The 11,301-nt window shown below is 42.8% G+C and overlaps 1 protein-coding gene across 1 annotated transcript in view; it reads right to left on the minus strand.

The window, feature by feature from the left end:
• The window catches only part of LOC121623681 (rho GTPase-activating protein 21), an 84,467-nt gene extending 78,468 nt beyond the window's left edge, over positions 1 to 5,999 (minus strand). Inside the window, exon 1 of the mRNA XM_041961054.1 lies at positions 5,963 to 5,999. The gene's annotated coding sequence lies outside the window, so the exon portion shown is untranslated. The remainder of the gene's footprint in view (positions 1 to 5,962) is intronic.
• Between the last annotated feature and the right edge of the window lie 5,302 nt (positions 6,000 to 11,301).

Below are 11,301 nucleotides of genomic sequence, written 5' to 3' on the forward strand. Positions count from 1 at the left end.
TCTCTGGACACACACACACATACAGTGACCCTCCTGCAGTATTTAAAACAACAGGGAGCGCATGCATGTTTTAAAGATGTCGAGGTTACATCATTTCACTGACGTCAGGCAGTTACTCCATGACAGTCATGTGGGGACCTGAAGCTTATTGAGGTGGTTGATGAGGAGCAGGGTTATTAAATCCAGTGAAGAGGGAGAGTTATTACATGTTTTAGTCAACAGCTTTATCCACTGCAGTCCAGTTCATTCAGACCGCAGGTGGGAGTTACGTGTCCGTCAGCTGTTGGTGGGTATCAATCTGTGATTTTCAGAGCTTGAACTAAAGATTATTACCATTATTGATTAATCTGTTGATTAATCTCTTTTCTGATGATCACCTGGTCTATAAAAAAGTTGGAAAATGGCGAAAAGGCCCATCACGGGTTCCCAGAACACAGCACTGTCTTCAAATTGCTTGTTCTGTCTAACCAACAATTCAAAAAGCAGGAAATACTTTTTTTTTCCTTCCCAAACTGGTTTCAGAACTAATGATCTTCCCATTATTGCTCCAAAACGTGTTGGTTTTAGGACTTTGCTCCAAGTGGCGCATTTGTTGGTGGCATTTCCTGCTCCGCACTCTTACCTGTCGGATACTTTTTAGACCGTCTTGAAAGCTCTAAAAATAATCAAAGTTTACATTTCTAAGACTCCAAATCTGTGTACAATTATATTTTAGGATTCTTGGATTCAAATAACCCCAAATTTTAACATTTTAACTGACAGCATGTTGGCCTTTTCTTAGACGACATAAACCCTTACTTTTTCTAGCAATAACTGCTAGTCTACAATAAAGCAGTTGTGGTCAATTTGGGGGAATTATATTTACTGTCATAAATGACTCACTTTAAGTCTTGAACTCGAGAGGCTTCCACAGCTAATCGGAGAAGACTGGAGCTCCAAAAACAGAGCAGCTCTGCCATTTGGTGGCTTCTCTGCCATCCATTCATGAAATCATTCCTTCATCAGGGTGCCCTTGTTCATTTCCACTGCTGACGCTGACAGGAAATAATGTGGTTTCCTGCCAAGACCTCAAAGCCCACACTAACATCGGGGGTTAAGATATGTCCTGATAACACCCTGTTATATAAGGGTCAATGAAAAACAAATACTGCACGTCCACACGTGGTTTTCTGCTCTAACATAAAGAAAAAAAAATAAGAGTTCCTCCAAAAGTTCCTCCAGGAGTCACAAGAAAGCACTTGCTTGCAGGTTGAAAGACAGCAAATCTGTGTCATGTGAAACGTATGGTCCTGCAGATGTGAAAATACTGTGAAATACTGCACAATGTATTTATAATCTGCCAAGCAATACGCAGTGCATTGCATAATTTGTGAATGATAAATACCACCTTAAGAAATAAGGTATGCTCATAAACTGGGTGCTTTATGCTCTTCACACACACACACACACACACACACACACACACACACACACACACACACACACCCTCCTGACTGTTGTCTGTCATGTCTTGGAGCCAAAGATAGAGGCAGATAGCTGGCGAGTGTTTTGACGGATATGCCTTGGGCATGTGTAATGGATAGCGTCTCAGCCTCGCTGAGCATTAGACTGGTTCTGTTCTGCCTGTCTGCCTGCGTCTGCAACCCCGCCCCCCCCCCAACCCCCAAACTCTCACCATCTTCTTTCTGCCCTCCCTTCATCTGTCAGAGGGACGGGGGCATCCAGGCAGAAGAGGCTGAACATTGAGCCAACTGGCAAAAGAGAGAACTGAAAAAGATGGGGAGAAAAAGAAAGAGGGTGGCATTTTTTCCAGTGGTTAAACTCTCATCTCCATCGACACCCCTGCCCTCTTCCTGCTCCCTCTCTGCAAGCATCCATCCATCAATCATCCATCCACGCATGTGGCCAGCGGAATAATGGCATCTAGTGTGACTGCATGTGTTTTAGCAGACTAAATGATGACACGAGGAGCCGTGCCGAGCACGAACGTCACCTCTCCACAAGAGGAAAGAGATAAAGGGGCCGCCCGACACATATGCACACGTAGTCTGGGTGACCTTCAGTCCGACGCAGCATACCTACAGATTTCCCTTTTCGTCTTTTCCAGGAAAAAATAGCCACAATAGCTGGGAAGTTTGATTCCGATAACAGATGCCAAAACGCACACTCCGGTTTCAGTTTGACGATAACTGTGAGGCAGATCTGGTGTTTCCAAACCGGGGGAAACCCTTCAGAGAGCACGCTCCCTGTTACTCCCGAGACACTTTGGCTCTGTGAGTGTACGTGCTAAAGCAGAATCCAGGTCACGTCCAGGTCAGCGTCTTGTTTGCTGAATGGGAAAGAGCCCCGATGTGCAGCACGACACACATTTGCTTTTCAAATGTATGCAAATCAAAATGGTTTCGTCGCCGCTCTGATTGATGAACTGCCATGGCTCTAAACGCTGATAAACGTGTAGGTCGTTTCCTTTTGGAGACACTGTAACCTCTTTTGTTGCAGGTTTTTTGTTTCCGTGCAGCGACTAAAATAAACCGTCAGACTTTAAAAAGTGAGATCATAGTGAGATTGATGAGGGCTGGGATGTGGCACTGGAAATGTTAGTTGCCTTTTGATACCAAGTGTTACCAGCTGGGTTTACTGTATGTGGAGTTTCCACAGAAAAAACAAGCTCTCAAATGGTACAAACTGACCTCTGTCGCATTCCCCGACCCTTAAAATGACTGTCCTGGCCAGCGCTCACATATTCACGGCTTGTAACAGCGTTCAGGAGAAAAACGAACGTCGATTCCAGCACAGTGAGTCCATTTTTCCCTCTCCGACACACACACAGCATTCATCTTTCCACGGGTTAAATATAGCACCGCTAAAAACACGCGGGAATAGAGGACGGGTGAAAGACAAGCATGTGGACGGGGGAGGAAAAAAAAAGAGCAGGGGTTTATGGAGTTGGCAGGGGCTATATTTAGAGCAAAGCACAGAGCATCACCAGCACTCACAGCACCACCATTGGTCTCATCCGCCCCAACGTGAACGAGGGATGTGATCAATACATGCTGTGTTTTTCTTTACAGCTCCCCTTTCCTTTTCTTTTCTATGTGCACTGGTGACAGAAATGTATATTACAGATTTTGCTGATTGAGACTGAAAAAGTAAAACTGAAATTGAGTGAGGAAGAGATACAGGGAGTGCATACTGAGCTGCAACTTATGATTATTTCCTAATCGGTCCATCTGCTGATTTTCTTTTTGTTCAATCAATCCATTAATGTCACGTTTTGTCTGATCAACAGTCCAAAATCCAAAGATATTCAGTTTACAATGACATGAAACCGAGAAATGCTGCAACTCCTCACATTGCAGAGGCTGGATATTTGAGACTTTTTGGCATTGTTACTCAATTTAGATGATCAATCGATAATCAAAATAAGCTGCTGATCAATTTTCTTTTTTCTTGACTAATCCCCTAATGGTTGCCGTTACCGTCATTTCACGGCATGGCTGGAAGAGGCTGACATCCCATTCTAAAAGCAAACACAACATCAGAGGTGAGATCTCAATAAAGGGGTTTTATTAAATTTACAGATAACTGTCCACAGCCACTGCAGCCATAAAGCCAGCCACTACGGTGATGTTTTTCAGTCAAAAAAGCCCCAAATTTCCCAGGTCACCTTCAAACGTTACACAAACTTTCCCTATTTTTCAACATTTCAAGATTGAAGATTGCCTTTATTGTCATTGAGCGTAACATGTCAATGAAACTTGCATCGCATTTAATGGCAGATTACTTAATAATGGTTGCAGCAAGAAAGTCACTTTGTTCATCAATCTCTTTTCAATTGTCTTTCTCTACAGTGTATAGATCTGAGCCTCAGCTGCGTCACAAGTGCAGTGTGACAGCAGGTCAAGTGAGGTAGAGAATGTGAATGAGGCAGAGAGAGAGAGAGAAGCAGACGTGATACACATGGGGTGTTTTTCTCTTAATGACCGGGGCAGCTGTGCCTAAATTACCCCAGCGTTGCTACCATCGCTTTGGCGGTAGCAGGGCGGGGCTGGTTGCCTGTATGTTGTCTGTATGTGTAAGTCTGTAAGGGGGGGCGGGGGTAGTCATGGAGAAGACACCCCTTGCAATCTCCCTCATTAGCGAGCCGAGATGATGCAGAGGAGTGGGTGGAGGAGAGGGGAGCCTCGTCTCCGCCTGGGGTCTCAACTCGAATTAGACCCTGGGAGGGGGGGGAGAACAGTTCATAAGCAGTGAAGCTTGAAATTTGGGGTAAGATTTGTGTTTGTGTTGTAGGAGGCATCAGGTAGATGCAGACCTGCATCGCTCCTGTGTCAAGCCCAGAGCTGCAAACAATCAGGTTAAACACCAGCACTGACTCACAGGTGAGTCACAGCTGCAGAGATGGTGCCGAAGCTGATCTGTTCTTCAGGAAATTTCACTTTTTATCAGGGCATCCTGGTGATTCAGCATGCAACCATGCACCTGCAAAGTGTTTTTTTAAATTCTGCAGTCCTTCTGCACATCTTTCTTGTGCCTATTTTTAACCAACAGAGCTGAAAAATCTTTAAAAATCAGGCGAAGTCTTTGGGTTTAGCCGATTTGAAGCTAAGCAAAGCTCGGGAGCATCAGAGTCTAAGAAGTGAGCGGGGAAGCAGCTTGTGTTGGGAGGTAATTGATGTATTTGATGATGCTTCTGCTCAACAGCTGGGATTTTGGTAGGCTGTGGCGGCTGCAGTTTTACTCAGTGATGGAGAGTTAAGTGATGTTACGGGAAACATTAATTAGATTGCAGAAACGGATGTGAGGAAAACCACGTCGCAGTGGCACTTCAAGCAGCCTGAAGAGAAGAGAGAAAACTACTCACTCCTGTGTCTTTACCTCAGAGATTGAGCTTACTTGATCGATTGAGAAAACCTGGTGCCATGACCAAACTGCCAGGAACAACTCTTGTCCCTGACGAACATTAATCCTGCTCAAACTTCTCCTCAAGACATTTTGAAACAAACATCCGCCTCCTGCGTTCCTCCTTTACACCGTCAACCATTTCATAAACTCCGGCACTATTCGGTTCCTGCTTTACCTCCGTCCCAAAGATTTATGTCGTCCATCCTCAGTTAGTTCTGACATTGTAAGAGGATTACACACACACACACACACACACACACACGCACACAGATTTGTGTGTTGCCATTTTCTGATGACGGATTAATCCAAAACATGCCACCGCTGCAACGCTGTTATGACATGCATCAAGCCTAGCTGGACTCTGATGATGATTATGATGATGTAACCACTGAAGCTATCCTAAGCGGAAAAGGATGAGCTTTACAATGTGCCATTTATGAGAGGTTGGCATGCAGACCCACAAAAGACCCAGTAAGATTAGCGCAGCAAGTATAAAACTCTCTTTGTGCACTTAAACAGTTGTCAGAGTGGGGAAAAAATGAACTTAGTCACCCCGAGCACTGGCAGATGTGATGTGCTGTGCAACACTTAGCTCACACTCGCTCTGTTTCCCTCTGAGTGCACGACACACTTTGCAACTTCTGCAGCATGTCACGAGTTTTCTGAAAGTCAAAATACCTTTGAAACGGTGCTGATGAAGTTACAGTCGCTAATTATTTTGGTGGTTTTCACGGATTCCTCACATGTATTCCGGTGATGGCTACGACTAAGTCAGGTAGCACAAAGCTTGCATTGTCTCAAAAATAAACGTTCCATAAGGAATCTGGCAAAAATGCCAGCACACCAATTTAGTATTATAGCTACTGGACTGTCAAAGTTTACACACGATCTATTTATCTAATATGTCAGCAGATACCTCAGCTGCTGAAGAATCAAAAGGCACTATGCCATGGGCCATATACCATCAGCCATACAAGCATGCACGCTTATAAAAACCCCAGATTGCACAGTGAACCCTAACAGGGGAACAGGGACACGTCTCCATCAAAAGTCCTACCTCGCAAGACGGAGTTACGGCTCTGCGTTTGCTCTCTTCATTGTCCTGTGGTGAATCACTCCAACGTGCTGCCATCATTTCATTTCAAACACCAGAGGAGGAAGAAGTCCTTTAGAGACCACATTGAGGTGAGGAGGATGAAGCCAAAAACAGGAAAAAAAAGAAAAAATCAAAAGGAAAAGGAAAAAGATCCTAATCCACGCCGTCCTCCTTCTTCACGTCCATCAGAGGCTGAAATCTAAACAGAAAATGCACACGTTAGTGAAATACATGCAGTACAAAAGAGGCAAGAAACACACTGTCCCTGCAGGTCCCCGTGCCAAATATAACAGACTTGTACTCAGAATGTAAGCTGGACATCCAAGTGCAGCCAGAAATCAGCACCATGAGCAAAAAGAGCCACGACAATACACACAAAATCCACTTTTGACAAGATACTATAGGCATTAAATATTACATCAAAGCCCCAAGTCCATGAATTTATGATGAGCCTGGTCAACCAAGGACAGCCCAACATGCCTTTACTCTGAATGAGGAATGCTGTTCAGATTTTACAGCAAAATCATACCTAAAGATCACTATAAAACCTTAAACCATTATTATGGTGACATTATAGGAGGCTTAAAAATGAAGTACACTGAGATCAATAAACCAAAGAGTAATATTATACAGATTTTTCAGATGACTTTATGGTTTATCTAAAACACTATTAATGTTTATCGCTCCTCTAATATGTTTATTCAATTAACACAGACTGCATTTGGCTAAAAGTGAGTAGAGGCGGGTGGACAGTCAAGGCTTTTTGTTAATTATTTTGCAAACCTTGATCACAATTAACATATATATATATATATATATATATATATATATATATATATATATATATATATATATTATTTGCACACAAGTGGTGGAAAAAAGGAGACGTGCGTGTCAAGTAAAAGCGGAATTCATGGCTCTCTGTGGGGGGAAAGTGCATCCAGGACTGCGGTGTAATAAAAGCACACCAGCCATCATGAATTAAGCCATAAGCTAAATATAAACAGCCAGGATACGGTACTAAATACTATCTCTTTCTAAAAACGTGACACAAATACACCAAGACGAGCAATAATCTTTAATTTTCCAGTCGCTTTAAGCTAGAAGCCCCCCCTGGACGCTGTTACTACGGGCAGCTGTTGACAAATACTAGCTAACCAGGCGGACGACAGGTTGTTGCTGGGGCTGGAAATGTGAACAACACCAAAACCTACCTGTTACAAATTCAAGAATTACTCCGAAATGACTGAACAAACACGTTGTCCATGTTTCTGGGAAGAGCTGGGTGTTCGTTAAAAGCCTCCGTCGATCCAGATATGGGTTAAAAGGGCTGTCAAGAGATTACAAAGCGGGATATTCAGTCTCCTTTTAGCGCTACGCTGACTGACCGCTGAGGCTCACTACCTGTTAGGAAAAACACACTGGAAAAAACACGGTAAACGCCCTTCAGTGTGCATTTCTTCGTCAGGCAGACCCGACCAAAAATAAACCTCTGATGTTCATTCATTTCCCATCTTTTCCGAGCTTCAATTCGATGCCAAAACGGTCAAAATACAAACAAAAAAGTAATGTACTCCTACGTGGTCCCGGTTGGCGGCGCGACAATCTGTAGGTAGATGGACGAATCTCCCGACTCTGTCGAAGGCCCGCCCCCTCCGCTTCCCCCTCGCGTCGCGTTGTCCAATCAGATGGACAGTTTAAATTTGGAATTTTTAAGCGGGCCAATTGGAGGTGTTGTTACATAACAATTCTAATAAAGTGTTGAAGCTGGTCCTGTCTGGTCACTGGCTGAAAATCACTACAGTGTTCCTACATGATCCCTTTAGACTAAATGCAACGGTGGAAAGTAACTAAGTACATTTACTCGCGTACCGTACTCAAGCACAGTTTTGAGGTACTTGTTATTTACTGGAGTTTTCCACTTTTCACTACTCTATAACATTTCACAGAGAAATATCCACTCCATATATTTGACAGGAATACATCATATTATAGAATATGGTGCCTTATTCAAAGTAAAAATGCCCATCACTAGACAAAGAAGTTAAAAGTTACTCCAGCATTGAAATTCTGCTTATATACTAATGATCCAAAAGTAATATTCATGACCATATAAACCTCTAAAATTTATCATTCTGCATTTCTTATACTTTTCCTTTTTGCTGATATTTACTTTTTCACAGGTAGAAGTTTGAATGCAGGACTTTCCTTCCAATGAGAGAAAATGCGTTTTTTATAGTACTGTATTAACTAAATGATTCTGCGCAAACTGCTGCAAAAAGTAGAAAACATTGCTTTAGATTTGAGAGGGAAATATGGTATTTTTTAGTTTTCTGTATAATAATATAACGCTATATAAAGGATAATTTTGCATACTGAGTACTTTTGCTTTTGAGATATTAAACATTTAACTTTTAATACTTTTGTTCATTTACTTAAGTAAGACTTTGACTGTGTGACTTGGATAATAAATTAACATGAATACATCCTATACTACTAATGGAACATGATCAGTGTCAATGAAGTTCACAGAGACACACTCTCACAGTGCATTCAAATAATCAGCTAGCCATGAGCTGATAAACACTTTATTTCTACACTCCGACATTAAGTCTTTCAGACCTCTACAATGAGCAAATGAAATCACTGGGACATCACTGAGGGAGGCGAGGAAAATCCCCCAGACCCACACATATGCTGAACTCTCCAATTTCCCAGCATTCAACTGGTGAAACATATTTGCCTATCCATTATCAACTGTAACAGCAGTGTCCTTAACTTTATTATGGTGACATCTAGGGCATGGCAGCCACATGGGACTCCTCAGACCAGAGAAAAAAAAGGGCTGCACAGCTGATCCGGACAAAGACAAAGGCTGACAGTGTTCTGTTTGCAGGCTACTCCAGCAGCACAATAGAAGATAGGACAATAGGACTCTTTTGACCCATACTGTGGCGAGGTTTCCCTGGTTTCAGAGAGGAGCTATTGTCTAAAGAGCTGGTGCACCCTCACCAGACAATGGAGAACTTAAACTGATGTAAGAGGGACTCTGCATTATGTGATAACATGAGGTTCATATTCGCTTAATGCAATTTGTTTATAAAACCCGTTCCACATTATTAATGCAGCATCTTATTGATTTGACATAAAGTGTGATTGTGCATCTGAAACAAAACTCATTATGACAACTTCAGTTTTCCCAGTGATGCATTTAACATCGGGAGAATTGCTGTTTTCCCACAAAAACAACTCACAATCTGTATCTTTCTGGATTACATGTGTGCATAAAAATTCACGAGCAAACTATAAAAATGTTTTACTGGTTCACCAACTTAGGAGCCAACAGTGATTGTGTTTCTGTGGTACTTTCCCAAAAAAGCATTTGGCCCACTTGAGTTACTGCACCCGTACACCCTCCTCTGTGCAGAACACTGCTGCAGCTTCAGGCACGAAGGCAGCACAGTGTTGTTTTTATGAATGGCAAACTGAGGATTTCAGATCAATGAACAGTGAACAAGGCTCACTGAGGAGTTGTAGTAGGTCTGTAATCTTCCTTAATGACTGAATGCATGTCTTCTGTACAGTTTAAGGTGCTGTTGTGTTGCCTCTCTGTGTGTTATTGCTCTGTGAAGCATGTTTGCAACTTTATTTCACAATTTTCTGTCCTGATTTTTCCTAATAATGTCTGATCACCGTTTGGCTTTCATGAAGCACTTGTATGAACATTCACTGCTAATTCCTTGCCAGAGTGACTCAAACATTCAGCAGAAGAGAGATTACGAGCTCTCTCGTGGCAGCATGTTTGGCGGGATTAGGACATCACATGAAGCCCAAGTTCAAAGCCCAGCAGTGCTCGGATTAGGACAGGTGGAAATGACTCTGCAGCACAGCATGCTCGCTATGTGAAGCAGCTTTTCAACACTCCGTCATGCAAAACCGCATCAGACAATACAAAGATATATATTTCATGCACAAAGGGTTTTTTTAAGCTATAGTTGAGAGTTTAAGAGGATGAGGATCACTCTCCACTCCAGGTTGTATAAGTGGATCTGGCGCTGAGTTTGATGACTGGATGAAACCCAACAGCAGTCAATCTATCACGCCCTCTGGCCTGCTAGTCCCTAATTGGAACACAATGAACCCTGGAGAGGATGTTCTTTCTATTTGTGTACATCAGTGAAACACTGTTTATTAAGTTCCAGACCGGGAATCAAGAGTGCAATTTTAAATTCTGGTCAAGAGACGGTTATCTTAGCCTAATAAATCTGCCTACTGGCACCTCTAAAACCAAAGTGTAGGAATCCAGGAAGTCACTCCACCCAGCCAAGAAACAGACTGGCACATAACCGCCTGTAAAACCACAACTTATAAATTCTACTCTTCAGTTTTTGAACTGATTAAACAAACAGGTGCCGGGAAGCTTTTGTTATCGTTGCACAGAGCCAGGCTAGCTATTTGTCTCTGTTTCCAGTCTCTGTGCAAAGCTAAGCTAACCGGCTGCTGGTTCCAGCCACACAGCCTATTTATTATTATTTATCATACAGACATGAAGGCGGTATCGACCTTGGTAACTTTAAGCAATAAAATGTCAAACTATTTCTTTAAATATGAAGGTACAGCCAGAAGATGCTTAGCCTAGCCTAGCATAAAGACTGGAGACAGGGAGGAAGAGTTAGCCTGGCTCCCCAACAGGAATAAAAATCCACCTATCAGCACCTCTAAAGCTCACTAATTAGCATGTTATATCTAGGCTAGCCAGTGTAGCTGTTTATGCTAAGCTAAACTATCATCTCCTAGTTGTAGCTTCATATTTAACAAATATAAGAATCAGTATGAAAACAAATTAGCGCATTTCCAAAAATATAAAACTGTTTCTTTAAAGGCAGAACGATGGAGTAAACACGGTCGATCTGTTGTGCTGCCGATGTGAAATGAGACCCTGCTGCTCTGTCTCTAACCACGGGCTTCATATGTCAAATGCATGGATGTTTGGCCATTCAAATGTACAATTCCCGTTTTGTTCCTTTTGTTCAGAGCGCAGTTTACCTGTAGCCTACTTTCTCCGGTCGGCCCCGTCCTTCTGTTCCCCTGATGGAGCACTACAAAGCCGCAGCATGTGAAACCTGCAAGGCTTTTTGTCCCATCTCGCTTTCACAAAACCTTGCATCAAGGTGAAGCATAATGGCCTCCAGGTTCCCAGGGCAGTGTGGGGGGCATTAGCGCTGGGGTAAGTTAACCACCACCGCCAAGTGCTGATGTTTTATGATAAGGACAGACAGGGTTGCAGCCAGAGGTACAAT

Source organism: Chelmon rostratus, chromosome 20 (assembly GCF_017976325.1).
Source record: "Chelmon rostratus isolate fCheRos1 chromosome 20, fCheRos1.pri, whole genome shotgun sequence".
Classification (NCBI taxonomy): domain Eukaryota; kingdom Metazoa; phylum Chordata; class Actinopteri; order Chaetodontiformes; family Chaetodontidae; genus Chelmon; species Chelmon rostratus.